Raw genomic sequence first — 15315 nt, 5'->3', positions numbered from 1 at the left:
CCTACCCTCTCTGTCCTCCTTATTTGGAACCTAACTTTCTCCTCTGGATACCTATCCATGCTCCAAGTATCCTAGAGGAAGTAAGCTGCAGTTTTTTCTGCCTAAAGATTTCTGCAAGTCTGATAGCATAAGATGTAGCGAATGTTATTTTACTCAGAAATTAAGGGAACCCTAAGATTTTAATTAATTTTACCATTTTGTAACACTACATAAAATTGGAAACTTTTATTTTAAATTGGCTATCCAGGACCTGAACTCCAGCCTTTATTTGGGAAGTTCTCCAAGCTATGGACATCTGCTCCATGGGACATGGATGCTGAGAATTTCAGAAGCTTGCCCTCACAGAAACTCCATCTCACACACACCCAGATGTACACTTGTCCAGTCATTTGAACCAGTCTGAGATTTCAGTGGGCTTCTCTGATTGCTCAGTTGGTAAAGAATCCACCTGCAACGCAGAAGACCCAGGTTTGATCCCTGGGTGGGGAAGATCCCTTGGAGAAGGAAATGGCAACCCACTCCAGTATTCTTGCCTGGAAAATCCCATGGAGAGAGGAGCCTGGCAAGCTACAGTCCAAGGGGTCACAGAGAGACAGACATGACTGAGCATCTGAGCATAGCGTAGCATAGCAATTCCAGTGGGGTGAATAAGGCAACGAAGTAGTCAGTGGAGAAATCATTTTAGCAACAGCAGCCACAGCAACTTCACTAGAAGCAGCACCAACTGCAGCAGCGTGCCCCGCGCTGGTGGGGACAGGTGGGTGGGCTGCAGCCTCCATTGTTTAGCCGTGGCCGTGATTCTAGCTGCTCAGCCGTCCTTTGTTCCTGTCTGTTTTCAAAGCCTGGCATTTTAGTCTTCCTGGAAATTCTGTGGGCTTTCCAACAACCTTTCAATAAATTCCTTCTCTATTCCAATCAGCCTGCGTCTGTGTCTATCACCTGCATTAAAATTTTTGATGTATGCTGTACTTACACCATGATTCTACATACTTATATTTTAAATTATTGGTATAGGACCTTCAGACTTAAATTCAAATCCAGATACTTGTCTGTATTGCTAATCCTGCCCGGGCTTTTGCCAACCCTGTTTACTTAACAATGGACTCCTCCGCTTTCATCTTCTAGTAATTCATTCAACGATCATTCATTATGTTCAACATTGTGCTGAAATCTGGGGATTAAAAAAAAAAAGAAAAGCAAGACAGTATGTTTACCATCAAGGAATTCAAATTCTAATGGGGAAGCTAGATAAGAAAATAATGAAGTGGTAAACAGTGGAATGGGGCTTCCCAGGTGGTGCTAGTGGTAAAGAACCCACCTGCCAATACAGGAGACAAGGGACATGGGTTCAATCCCTGGGTGAGGAAGATCCCCTGGAGGAGGGCATGGCAACCCACTCCAGTATTCTTGCCTGGAGAATCCTATGGACAGGGAAGCCCAGCAAGCTGCAGCCCATAGGGTCACAAAAAGTCAGACACGACTGAAGGAGTTAGCATGCATGCACACAAATAGTGGAATAAGGAAGGGCACGGGATGTTACAGAAACACCAAAGAGAAGTCCAGGAAGTCAGGAAACTCCAACTCCTGAGGGGACCTTGAGGGAATAAGTAGAAGGGAGCCAGGTGGAAGGGCACAGGCAAATGACAGTAAAGATGTGACACAGTATAGAACATTCCAGAAGCCTCACGCAAGTTGGCTTTCTGAAGTGTTACGTGTGTATGTGTGTGCTCTGCTTTTCAATCTTGCCCGATCAGCAGAATCACCTAGGGCTTGTTAAATATTAGGTATCTAGTCTCTTCCTCCCAGGAATCTCAGTATGTCTGGAGTGGGGCTCAGGTGACTTACATAAAAGGGAAACTTTGTCCCAAGGAATGAGACTGGAGGCAAAACTCATGAGACTTTGTAAGCTTGAAAGTTTGAATTGTATCCTAATGGGAAGCTAGAACCATTAGAAGATTTCAAGCATAGTGGTGGTAAGATCGGATTTGCACTTTAGAAAAGTTCATTCAAGTAGCAGTAAAAAATTGGAGAAGGAAATGGCAACCCATTCCAGTATTCTTGCCTGGAAAATCCCATGGACAGAGGGGCCTGGTGGGCTACAGTCCATGGGGTGGCAAAAAGTTGGACATGACTGAACTACTAACGCACAAAGAACTGGAAGAAAGCTGAGATTAGCAGTCCGGAAATCAGTGGCAGGAAGACCAGTTAGGTTATTAAAAAGTACTCTGGTAGAGAGAGAATACAGATCTGAACTAAGGCTGTCATCTGCAAAACAGAACCAACAGGATAGAATTTAGGGTAGCTACTCCATGGGGTCGCTAAGAGTCGAACACGACTTAAGTGACTCAGCAGCAGCAGCAGCAGCTGCGACCCTCTGTGTGACCCCATAGACGGCAGCCCACCAGCCTCCGCCGTCCCTGGGATTCTCCAGGCAAGAACACTGGAGTGGGTGCCATTTCCTTCTCCAATGCATGAAAGTGAAAAGTGAAAGTGAAGTCGCTCAGTCGTGTCTGACTCTTAGCGACCCCATGGACTGCAGCCTACGAGGCTCCTCCGTCCATGGGATTTTCCAAGCAAGGGTACTGGAGTGGGGTGCCACTGCCTTCTCCGATAGTGTAGCTGACTTAGTTGCTATTGGCTATGGTTAAGAGACAAACAGGGTGACTAGGCTTGGGACAAGTACACTGGTGCTGGTAGGGGTGAAGCTCACCTGGATGAGACAAAAAATTAAAATTGATGAGTTCAGTTTTGGCCATGTTGAGTTTGAAGTGCATGTGGCATGACAGCCAAATATCTTTGGGATCTTATACACACAAGTCTGACTCACAGAAGGTGGGCAGGAAAAAAAGCTAGACTGGCTTCCCTTCAGATACAGATAGACGTTATATTGTGGAGGCATTAAAAAAAAAAAAACAAACTGGAATGAAGGCAGTGGTAATCTGGCCATAAAGTCCCACTTCAAGTTGCACACATGACAGGGAATCAATCTCAACATTCCATTCAAATGGAGACATAAAAGGTAGATTCCTAGGTTCCTGTGGCTGAGGTCTAAGGTAGAATCCCCAAATCTGTATTTTTTAAAAGAAGCTCCCCAAGTGATTCCCACAAGCAACTGGATGTAAGAACTACCACATAGGCTGTAGTTTCCAAATTTACTGCACATTTGAACAATGTGGTGAGCTTTTTAAAATCCCTCTCTCATACCAATTAAGTCAACATGTTTGGGGCAGGAAACAGGTGTCAAGATTTTTTAAGATTCCTAGGTGATTTGATGTGCTTTAAATCTGGGAACTACTGATGTAGATTACTGATAACTAGACAGCTGATAACAAGTAAAGTGTTTGTACATAGAAGCTGGAAGCAGGGCAGTCATAGGTGTAGCATGAATGTAGTCAAGGAGCAGAGTCCAGGTCAGAGCTGAATCAGGACCAATCATCAAGGCTGCTGAAAATAGGAGATATAAAGTTGACCCACGTGACCTTCTCAGAAATGAGTTAGTTAGAGTCCTAGTTATGAACATGAGGTTCTCTGAATAAAAGCAGTGAAACAAAGAGGTCCAAGACCTTTGCTTTCTATAAACTGACAGTTGAAAAATTCTAAGTAAATTTATTTGAGATTTTAAGTAGCAACAGAAGGAGAAAACCTTGAGCAAACCTTGAGGAACATGGTCCTTTAAGAGGCAAAGGAGCAGATAGTACTATTCAAGGGAAATGGGAAGGCAAGTCAGAGAGGTAGGAGAAAAATCAGTAAGAGTAATAATGCAGAAGTTAATGGCAGAGAGGACTTCAAGGAGGGGGTAATCAACAGTGTCCAATGCTACAGAAAGAAATGTTAGGATAAGAGGAAACTGGCAATTGGACATATCTCTTCATTCATCTTAGCAACTACTGGAGGGTAGGATGTCTTTTCTCTTGCAACCTGATTAATAACCACCATCCTAACCTCATGATTGCTGCCTTCTTGAGCGAGGGAGGGAGAAGTACTATTCCAATCACAAAGCTCATTAGCATCATCCTTTCTCAAGCCCACATTGCACAAGATGGATCTCAGTTCTAACAGAAGCATCTCGAAACAGGCCTCTAAAATAATCAAGCCTGTGAGCATTGACTAAAAGGAGTACAACGCTTAGTTTAGAGAGGTGAAGGCTGAGAGGGCTGTTGATTGAGGCATCCGATTAGTCATCAAAGTCTTCTCTGTTCTTCCTCTGCTCTGTATCTAATTTCCACGAGCTTAACTCCCTCATTCCCATTGGCCTTATCCAGTCTCCAGCGAATGGCTCCTTTGCTGGTCACTGTGCTTCCAAAGTATGGCTGAGCCAACCCATCCCTCACAAAAATCATGCAGCTCTCTTCTATTACCATGCCCCTTCCTCACCCTATTCCCTCCCACAACAAATCAAGGACGGACTTGGGCTCTAAGATTGCCTTGGTTTGTGACCTTGCTCTGACACTTACCTGTCACTGTGACCTTCTGTGACCTTAAATAGCTTAAGCCCTCTGTGCCTTATTTTTATCACCTGTAACAGGAGTAATATTAGTTCTTATTTCATAGGAACATTATGAGGATGAAATGAAATGAGATGTACAGGGAAGGTGTATGGTAACAGATGAGTGACGTTGTGATTAATTTTGCTCAGATTCTGATTTGTTACCTGTAAAATGCCTGTGAAGATCTTACCTACCTCATATTGTTATAGAGATTAAATTAGAAAGTGCACTTAAGATAAATCAACATAGTGCCTGGTACCATCAGCAAATGGATGCTGTTATGGTTTCTAAGAATGACCACATAAAATGTACCTGTACTGTGAAGGTGTCTATAATCCCAGTGGAAATAAATCATTTCTTCCTCCATGCTCTGCTTTTTGTTTTAATTTTAGTATGGCAATTATTTCTCTCTCTTTGCACTCTTTCTCTTTTCTATTCTCTTCTGTATTGTTATTTACAACATCTTACTTGTTGTAAAGAAAGATGTAAACAACAACATCTGTATTGTTGTTACTTACTTACATCTTTCTCTCCCCCTCCCCCCTAGATTATTAGATTGAGGACAGAGATTAAGGACTATATTTTACTAATCCCTGTAATTGTTGTATAATACCATGCAATAATTTTCAGATTCACATAGTATGCTCTCATTCATAGGTAGCTGAATGACTTTACTGACATTTTTATACTGGGCTTTTTTTTCTTTTAAATATATATCATAAATTTTAATGATACTTAGTACAGATACAATGAATGGGAAAACTGTATAAATTGGAGCAATCTTTTGGAAGAAAGTATGGCAACCAGAGTTTTCACAAATAGGATACTAGCTAGAGTATATTGGTACAGTGGAATAATGTGAAATATTATTAAAGCTATATTAATGGGTATCCATACATATACATATTTGCTGCTATTGAAAGATCTCTAAAATGTATCATAAACATTAAAAAGGTATAAAACTATGTAAATTGTATGCCCTCTTTTGTGTAAAATTAAAATAAAGAGAGATGTGAATTTATGTAGATTTATGCTTTTTAAAATTAGGAAGTATAATAAGCAATTGTTCACTTGGAGAGGATGGTAGGGGAAAGACGGAAATGAGGGCTTTTGCTTTGCGTTTTGGAACTTTCAGCATTGTTTAAATGTTATACCCTCATACAAACATTATTCCTTACTGAAGTGTTGATGAGAAGGGAGGTTAGGACCTACCCCTTTTTGGTTGTTTTATTTTTTGTACTTCAGTGTATGTTAAAAAATATATTGCAAAAATTTCCCCCATATTAAGTGCTTGTCACACTCTATTCTAATGGTTGAGTGACATTCCATCACATGATATATATTATGATTTTAACCCTTTTAGTTGAATATTTAAGCTGTTTATGCTTTGGTGGTTATTTGATTATTCTTAGCTCTGGACATGGAGAAGGCAATGCCACCCCACTCCAGTACTCTTGCCTGGAAAATCCCATGGACAGAGGAGCCTGGTGGGCTGCAGTCCATGGGGTCGCACAGAGTCAGACACGACTGAGCAAATTCACTTTCACTTTTCACTTTTCACTTTCATGCATTGGAGAAGGAAATGGCAACCCACTCCAGTGTTCTTGCCTGGAGAATCCCAGGGACGGGGGAGCCTGGTAGGCTGCCGTCTATGGGGTCGCACAGAGTCAGACACGACTGAAGTGATTTAGCAGCAGCAGCAGCAGCTCTGGACATGGAATAGCTGAAGCAGTAGTAAAATTTTGTCACTGATGACCCTTGTAGGAACACAGTTGGTCTTACAATAGTCTCCAGGATGTTTTGAAGGGCTTACTGTGCAATTTTGGAATTAGAAATTTGGAAGAGTTGAAGTGCTCTGCACAATAGAGAATTTTGAATCCCCAGCGGCAATGGCAGGATGGAGACTTGGTGGAGTGGTTGGGGGTGGGGACAGAGAATATGAGAGAGAAATAAAATATAAGACGGTGGGCTCCAAGACCCCCTCCTTCTGTGTGGATTTCTTTCGGAGACTTGTGAAGAAGCCGAATTGTTGGAAAGAGAAACAAAGACAGCATACAAACACGGTAGCCCAAGGCCAATTACACGCAGAGCATAAACCTGGGAATTAACAGGAGCCACAGGGAAGACTCGGAGTTTCACCAGTTAGGGGACTGGGGATGGAGTCAAATGTAAGTAGCTGGCTTTCTCAGTGGCAGGGCTTTCCACCTGCTCTGTACAGCACACACCCCTCCTCCGAGGACCTCTGTGTTATTGGCATAATAAAATCTTGTGATTCATAGAACTGAATTGCCTCCTGAAGAGGATGTACACTTTATGCTTTCACCAGATGTGGAGGTGTAGGCCTGATTCACCCCACCATCATGCACAGTGGGTATTACAGTCTTTACATCATGAGCAATTTAACAGCAAAAAGGTGCTCTCATTGTTTACATGATTCTGCATTCTGGAAAGGTTAACAGCTTTTTCATCTTCATCCCAGTTCTTGGATAAAGTAGAAACCATCACACAGGACCTTCTTTATCCTCTCACAATAACATAAACATAGCATCACCAACTCAATGGACATGAGTTTGAGCGAACTCTGGGAGATGGTCAAGGGCAGGGAAGCCTGGCATGCTTTAGTCCATGGGGTCACAGAGTCGGATACACTGAGCAACTGAACGACAACAACCTCCCATACAGCACTTGGTAGGCGCCAGATATTTTTAAGTGCTCTTATAAAGTGTTAACTCATTTAAAAATTCACGAATCTATGTTATAGGTAACACTTTGCTTCCATGTCACTGATGAAGAAATTGAAGTTCAGAGAGCAGCATTTAATCAAACTCAGCAAGTGGAAGAAGCTGGATTTGAGCCCGTCTTCACAGTCTGGCTCCTAAACGTTCCACCATGCTGCCTCTTTTCCCTTCATCCTTCTACAAACCATTCTGCATCTTCATCCTGCCACTGCTTCCAGTCTTTGAAAATTGTCGAAGACCACCTCTCCCATTCTCCTGTGGATCGCATCACTCTTCACCATCCAAGGAGTCTCATTCATTAGTTCTCTTCTGTCTCTTGCATCTTCAACCTCCCTTCAGCCCGGGTATTACTCATTCTAAAAAATAAAATTAAAACAGTCACACTAAGGAGCAAGCAAACAGCAATAACTGGCATGCCTGTATTTCCTTCCAACTACTAGAGTTTTTCCTCTCTTAATCTTGTCCAGGGTTGACTTTGCACCCTCAGTTCCTTCTCAGCACATTGCAATCTTGTTTCAGCCAGCCCACTGAAACTATGTATGCCAAGTATAGCAGTAACATTAGTTTTTCCAAATCCAATGGATCTTTCTTTCACTTAATTTATATTTGATACAGTTAACAATCCCCTCTTTGGGATATACTATACTGTGGCTTTCATTCTAACTCTTCTATCTCTTCTTAGTCTTCTTTGTTAGCAACTCTTCCTATGCCTAATCTCTAAAATTAACATTCCTGAAAATGTAAACCTGTGATTTCTTTTCTTCTCAGTATACACACTGTCTCAAGTTAATTACATCCAGTCTTGTGGTTTTAAACACTATATCCCTGGTAATATCTCCCTAATTTGTCTCACCTGCCAGCTCCACTGGAACATACATCATCCTAACTTAACCTCTCAGTTAACCTATCAAAATTGAATTTATCTTCTTCCCAAATCAGAGAACCTCTTCCTTATCCTTTACACCTATTATGTCCTATGAGGTTAGGGACCAAGATCGTTTTGATCATTACTTGATACTTAGAATCTGGCATGGCTGTTTATGCATAGAGGGTGCTCAGAAGATACTTAATGACGAAATGAACGAAAATTTTGTTTTGGTTTAAGATAATTCAGAAACCAAACTTCTTTATCTATAGACTTATAACTGATTAATAATGTACACCTAGAATGAGTGGGAAAAACAACATATAAATGAGTGATTTTGAAAATCAGAAAAAAAACTTCAGATATTTTTCTATATATGTGTCTTAGAGTTGAAAGGAGACATAGTTCAAATCTCTTGTTCTACAGATGAGGAAATTAATGTAGTTTACTTGCCCAGTATGACATCAGTTTTGACAGAACTGAACCAGAATCTTACAGTCTTATCACTCTGTGGGATACTCCAAGATGTTTCAAAATCTGTAGAAGTTCACTATATTACATTTGGGTGTGTTGTGTATTGTATTACTCATACAATAAGTGTGTGTGTGTATGTGCATATATATAGGCTTCCCAGGTGGCGCTAGTGGTAAAGAATTCACCTGCCAGGGTAGAAGACACAAGAGACAACGGCTTTGATCCCTGGGTGGGAAAGATCCCCTGGAGAAGGAAATGGCAACCAGATCCAGTATTCTTGCCTGGAAAATTCCATGGACAGAGGAGCCTGGCGCTCTACGGCACAGGGGCAGCAAAGAGTCAGATATGACTGAGCATGGAGCGCGCGGGCGCACACGCGCGCGCGCGCGCACACACACACACACACACACACATCACTCCTTCCAAGAGTAACCCCATAGGCTAGGAAAGTGCCTGACCCATAATCGGTAGTCAATAGATTGTTGACCAAGTCTTTTATTTTTAGTGATGACTGAAGTAAACTCTATCTGTTTTTGCTTCAAAAATATAGTCATCTATTTTTTTAAACAAACACTCCAGAATGCATAGTATGAAGAGTATACATGAGATTATAAATTCAATGAAACATTTGGTATTAGGCTTGTTTTTAAAAATCTAGAACCTGTAGTTCTTCTAAAAAAGGGGGCAACCGTTTCTTTCAGGTTTCCTATCTGGACCAGGTACTTTACACACCCTCTCTTGTTTACTCTGGCAGCCCAGCAGGACCATTTTACATGTCAGGGGAGAGTAACTCCACAAGAGCAAGGGATTTATTTCAACTTATCTAATAAATATCAGATGGGAATTAAATCCAAATCTGAAGCCACGGCATAAGTTTTTCCCCCTTTGATGAGCTATGTTTTCCAAACAGTGAGAAGTATTATTTTCCCAAGGACTAGACTACTGAGTTCAAAATAATTTTGTGTAGCACAAAGCAGAAGGGGGAGTAGAATTAAACTAATGTGTTTCTTCTGAAATTAAAATATACATAAGCATATACATATAAAAAAACTTAAAGGTTTGAAACTAAATTCTAACTTATGTTTTAATGTTTTGATTCAACTTTATTGAAGATAATTTATATAAAATAAAATTCATCATCTTAAGTTTACAGTTTGAATGAGCCTGACAAATGCATATGCCTTTTAGTCATCACCCAAATCAAAAAAATATATTTCTATCACACATAAAGTTTCACCACCTCTTAGTTCCTGGTCTCAGGCAACCACTGACATGCTTTCTGTCTTTTTAGTTTTGTCTAGTATAAAATTTTATATAAATGACATATAATCATATGTTTTTGACTTTTATCACTCAGCAAAATGCTTTTATATGTTTTATATGTGTATATATACATATATATTGCAATAATCAGTAGTTCACTTCTTACAGGCAGGATATAATTTTTTTTTGTCCAGTATGACAATGTCTTTCTTTTAACTGGGAATGTTTAGGGTCCAATTAACATTTAATACCATTATTGATAGAGATGGATTTAGTACGCCAGTTTATTGTTTTCTGGGTTTTTTTTTCCCCTGTTATTTTCTCTCACTCTTCCCCCATTCCTGCCTGATTTTGGATTATTTCACTATTTTTTTCAGTATTCCATTTTGTCTACTGGTTTTTAAGATATCTTTTTGCATTTTTTTAAGAAATTGATCTCGGAATTACTCTCTATATCTATCACCTTTCACAGTCTATCTAAAACTAATATTATACTAACAATTTCATGCAAAATATTAAAGCTTTTTAACAATATAGACTGCTTACTCTCCTCTTGCCATCCTTATGTTATAGATAATTATTATACTGATATGGGTTTCCCTGGTGGCTTAGACAGTAAAGAATCTGCCTGCCAATGCAGGAGACCCAGGTTTGATCCCTGTGTCAGGAAGATCCCCTGGAGAAGTGAATAGCAACCCACTTCAATATTCTTGCCTGGAGAATTCCATGGACAGAGGAGCCTGGTGGACTATAATCCACGGGGTCACAGAGTTGGACACAACTGAGTGACTATTACATACACACTATATTGATATACATTGAAAGTAATGCAGGAGAACATCATAATTTTGCTTTAAAAAGTCATATGTGTTTTACAACACTCAGAGGGAGAAAATAGACCCATATTTATTCAGATATTTATCATTTCTGATGTTTGATATTTGATCTGAAATAAAAATTTCCTTCAATCACCATTTGCTTCGGCCTTGAGGACTTCTTTTAGCAGTTTTTTAAATATATATTGCAGGGCTGTTGGCAACAAATTATTTTAGTTTTCCCTTGCTGTTGCTAAGTCGCTTCAGTCGTGTCTGACTCTGTGTGACCCCATAGAGGGCAGCCCACCAGGCTCCCCCATCCCTGGGATTCTCCAGGCAAGAACACTGGAGTGGGTTGCCATTGCCTTCTCCCAGATAGCGGAGGGACTGCCTTATCTTGCCTTAATTCTGAGGAATATTTTGGCAGATATAAAGCTCTGAGTTGATACATTTTTTCCTTTCAGAACTTTAAAGATGTTGTTTTGCCTCAGTGTCAGGGAAAGGTTTAGGACGTGGTCCTTTTTGTTTCTTCAATAAATTTGTCTACAATTATATTATTTTTTTGTGAATGTTTGACAGAATTTACCAGTGAAACTATCTGGCCCAGAGTTTTTGTTGAAAATTATAAAATTATTGTTTAATATCTTTAACAAATATAGAGCTATTTAAAATTTCTATTTCTTAATGAATTAGGTTTAGTAATTTGTATCTTTCATTGAGTTCATTCATTGTATCTAATTATCAAATTTATTCTAAGATTGTTCATAATATTTCCTTATAATTTTTAAACTATCTATAGGATCTGTAGTGATTGTCTCTCTTTTATTTTTGATTTTGGTAATTTTAATTTATCTTGTGATTTCTCTTATTTTCTCACTCAGTCTAAGTAATTGCTTATAAATTTTATTGGTCTTTTTAAAATACTAGCTTTTGTTTCATTAATTTTATTGTTTGAACCTTTTATTTCTTCACTGATATCTGCTCTTATCACTATTTCTTTCCTACTAATTTACTCTTGATTTAATTGACTCTAATTTCTTAGGATAAAAGCTTAGATGATCAACACTAAAACTTTTTTCTTTTCTGGCATGAGCTTTTAAAGTTACTTCTCTCTTTCTAAGCACTGCTTTAGCTGCACCATTTAAATCTTGTCTGTTTTATTTATATTTTAAAATTTTAGTTTAAATATATTTTAATTTCACTTGTGGTTTATCTTTGATCCTGAGTTATTTGTGTGTCGTTTATTTCTAAAAATTTGGAATTTTCAAGATATTTCTGTTACGAGTTTCTAATTTAATCTCATTACTGTTAGAGAATATATTGTGTATGCTTTTAAAAACTTTTATTGAGGTATAAATTGATGTATAACACTGTATAAGCTTAAGGTGTACAACATGTTAACGCGATAAACATATTGCAAAGCAATTACCACTATAGTGTTAGCTAACATACTATGCATGTTTTCAGTCTACTTAAACATATAGAAGCTTCTATTATGCATTAATACACTAAAATTTTTTAGCATATCATGTATCTTAATGAGCATTTCTTGTATACTGGAAAAGAATGTCTATTTTGCCTTTGGTTGATACAGTGTTTCTAAATACCAATTAGGTCAAGCTGTTTGATAGTGATGTTCAGCTCCACTATATTCCTACTGGTTTTATCTCTGTTTAATCTATCAATTACTGAGATAGGAGTATTACATTTTCAACTTTCATGTGTTTTTATCTATTTATCTTTCTATATCTGTCAGTTTTGGCTTTATGTATTTTATACAAATATAAAATATATAAAAATATATTATATATTTTAAGCTTATTACTCTGTACATACACATCTGAGATCTGAACATATGTCTGATAACTTGTTCCTTTTATCATTTTGAAATGTCCCTCTATCTTTGCTAATATTCTTTGTTCTGTGATGTATTTTTCTGATATTAGTACTGCTTCTCCATCCTTCTCATGATTAGTGACTGCAAGTTTTTATTTTTTTAATTTATCTGTATCTTTACATATAAGTGTTTTCTTTTACAGGAAATATGTAATTGGCTCTTGCTTTCTATCCAGTATGACATTTTCTGCCTTTTAATTGCAGTGCTTAGATCATTTACCTTTAATGTGGTCAACACAATGATATTATTTATTTTTTTTGTTTTATCTGTTCTTTGCCTTTTTTACTCTTTTCCTGTCTTCTTTTGCATTTTCACTGTTCTGTTTTATCCATACCTTTGGCTTATTATCTCTGCCTCTTCATTTTATTTTGAAGTGGTTATTTATGAATTACTACATGCATCTTTATCTTTTACATTATTCTTTCAAATAATACTATACCACTTCACTTTTCACATAAGAAACTGAAAACAGTACACTTCCATTTTCCCTTCTATTATTTTCATACATTTAATTTTACCTATTAGAAATGTCATAATAAATTATTATTTTTGCTTTCACTTTATAATTTAAGAGCACTGAAAATGAGGTCTTTTATATTTACTGGCATATTTACAGTTTCCATTTTTCTTCTTTCCTTTATATATAAGTTTCTTTTGGTGTTAAATATTTTTTCTTCTTATGACCTAAGAAAACTTTTATGTTCCACCAAATCACAAAGATTGTCATATGTATTCCTCTGAAAGCATTATGGTTTTGAGTTGTATATTCCATCTTGAGTTAATTTTTATATATGGAGTGATTTAGGTGCCTATTGAGTTTTAATTCTGCTTATATTTTTAAATTATAGAAATTCTAGGTTCTTTTTTGAATCTGAAATATCATTTATTATAACTTTATCTTCTTTATTGATGTTTTCAAGCCTTTTCAAAATTTATTTAAGTGTAGTGAACATTGTTATTTTATATTGTATCTGATAATTCTAATATCTGAAGTCTTTGTGCATCTGTTTCTGTTGTTTGTTTTTTCTATTGGTTCTTAGTCACAGAGCTTCATTTCCTTATTTTCCTCTTTATTATTTATTATGTGTTGGACATTATATTTGTAAAATCTTTGTGGAAATAATCTGAGACCTGTAATAAATCCTTCTTCCAGAGGATTTACATTTGCTTCTATCAGACACTTGGGGGCACTGGCAGACTAGGGCTGTATTCAACCACTTGGAGTAATTTGAATTTGAGCTTTAAGTCTATTTTAGTTTTGTTTATTTTAATTTCTGGCTCGCCGTTACCTTGATGGTGTAGCCCTTTGGAGTGCCAGTTTATTGTAGGGAGAATGCCTTTCTTGGATGAGTTATAGGTTTTAATTTCCCTTTCTTTCACCCTATGAGTTGTCAAAACTAAGCTGCTACTTTTCAAGAATCAGAAAATGCTCTGAAGGCCAAGGTACTTCAGAGTCAATGGGATTAATCTTAGTTCTTATTTTCTTTCTGTTTGAGTCTAGAAATTTTTTTACTCTCTCATCATGTCTTCTGTGCTTTTAGGAATTTTTTTTTTTTTTACATTTTATCCAGGCTCTTTAGTTATTTCCATCAGGGGTTGATCCAGGTTCATCTGAATAGCACATTCTGTAATTGCTATCTGGCAAAAATTTTTCTCCCAACAGTTAACCACTTAGTCAATAACACTTGTTGAAAATGTATCTTTTCCACACAGGTTTCAAACTTGTCACATTTATGTTTTACTCAACAAGCACTTTGGTCTGTTTCTGAGGCTTTTCTCTATTCCATTCATTTCTCTTTATTCCCAGTGGAGACCATGAAAAGGTGTCTTCCTATCCCAACTTCCTTTATTGGCCTTCTTTAACTAATAGACTACATTTTTCAGGTGATAGAAAAGCATCTGCCTCAAAAGTTGGCCTAAGACACTCTCATGTATTCCTCATGGGAATGCAAAATAGTACAAAACAAAAAAACCCTTACACATTTCTGCTTTGATGCAGAAATACCACTTCTTGGAGCTTACCCCAAAGTTACACCTCAAAAAATCAAAAATTTATATGCACAGTATTACATTTTACAATATTGTCTATAATTGGAAAGTATTAAAATGACCTAAATGATCACACAGGGAAAGTGGTTGAATAAACTATCATATATCCCATAAGGGAGAACTGTTGAAGCTGTAAAGAATGAGGAAGATCCCTATGAAGCTATGTACATTTCTGTGAAACATAGTTAAATGAAAAATGCAAAGTAAAAAAGAGTTTGTATAGTATATTACCTTTTGTATAAGAAGAGAAATAAAAACATATACATATATATGTTTATTTTTGTGAAGAGAAACACTGAAAGAATAAACCATAAACTTATAAAAATGGTTTTCTTTAGAGGTTGATAGAAATAAACTAATATTTTAAATATTCAAAACATAAAATTAAAAGGACAAAAAAGTAAATCACTAACTAGTATGTAAACCAAAATGAATAAACCTAAATGTAAATCAAAATAATAAAAAACAGAAAAAAAAACATAATTTAAGTAACTTTGAACTCAGTACTACTCTATACATCTTCAATAGGACATAGTCTATCAAAAAAAAGGAGTGTAAAGAATTTTTGAATTTTACTCAGTAACTAGTTTCTTGCTGTTTGTGGCATCAGTGTGGTAATTATAAAACAACATTGGATGTATTTATAAGATAAAGCAAATGAGTGGAGCACTAGGGTTCTCACTGTGGGAGGAGGGACTATAAAAAATTACATTGGGGAAGGGGAGAA

The 15315-nt window shown here is 37.2% G+C and overlaps 1 long non-coding RNA gene across 2 annotated transcripts in view; it reads right to left on the bottom strand.

Moving 5' to 3' along the window:
* Positions 1-6769: 6769 nt before the first annotated feature.
* The window catches only part of LOC113898812, a 54201-nt gene continuing 45655 nt past the window's right edge, over positions 6770-15315 (bottom strand). For both annotated transcript variants that reach the window (XR_003512745.1, XR_003512746.1), the window contains exon 3: positions 6770-7581. This is a non-coding gene — a long non-coding RNA (uncharacterized LOC113898812). The remainder of the gene's footprint in view (positions 7582-15315) is intronic.

Source organism: Bos indicus x Bos taurus, chromosome 9 (genome assembly GCF_003369695.1).
Source record: "Bos indicus x Bos taurus breed Angus x Brahman F1 hybrid chromosome 9, Bos_hybrid_MaternalHap_v2.0, whole genome shotgun sequence".
NCBI lineage: Eukaryota > Metazoa > Chordata > Mammalia > Artiodactyla > Bovidae > Bos > Bos indicus x Bos taurus.
This window is presented reverse-complemented; position numbering and strand designations above follow the sequence as displayed.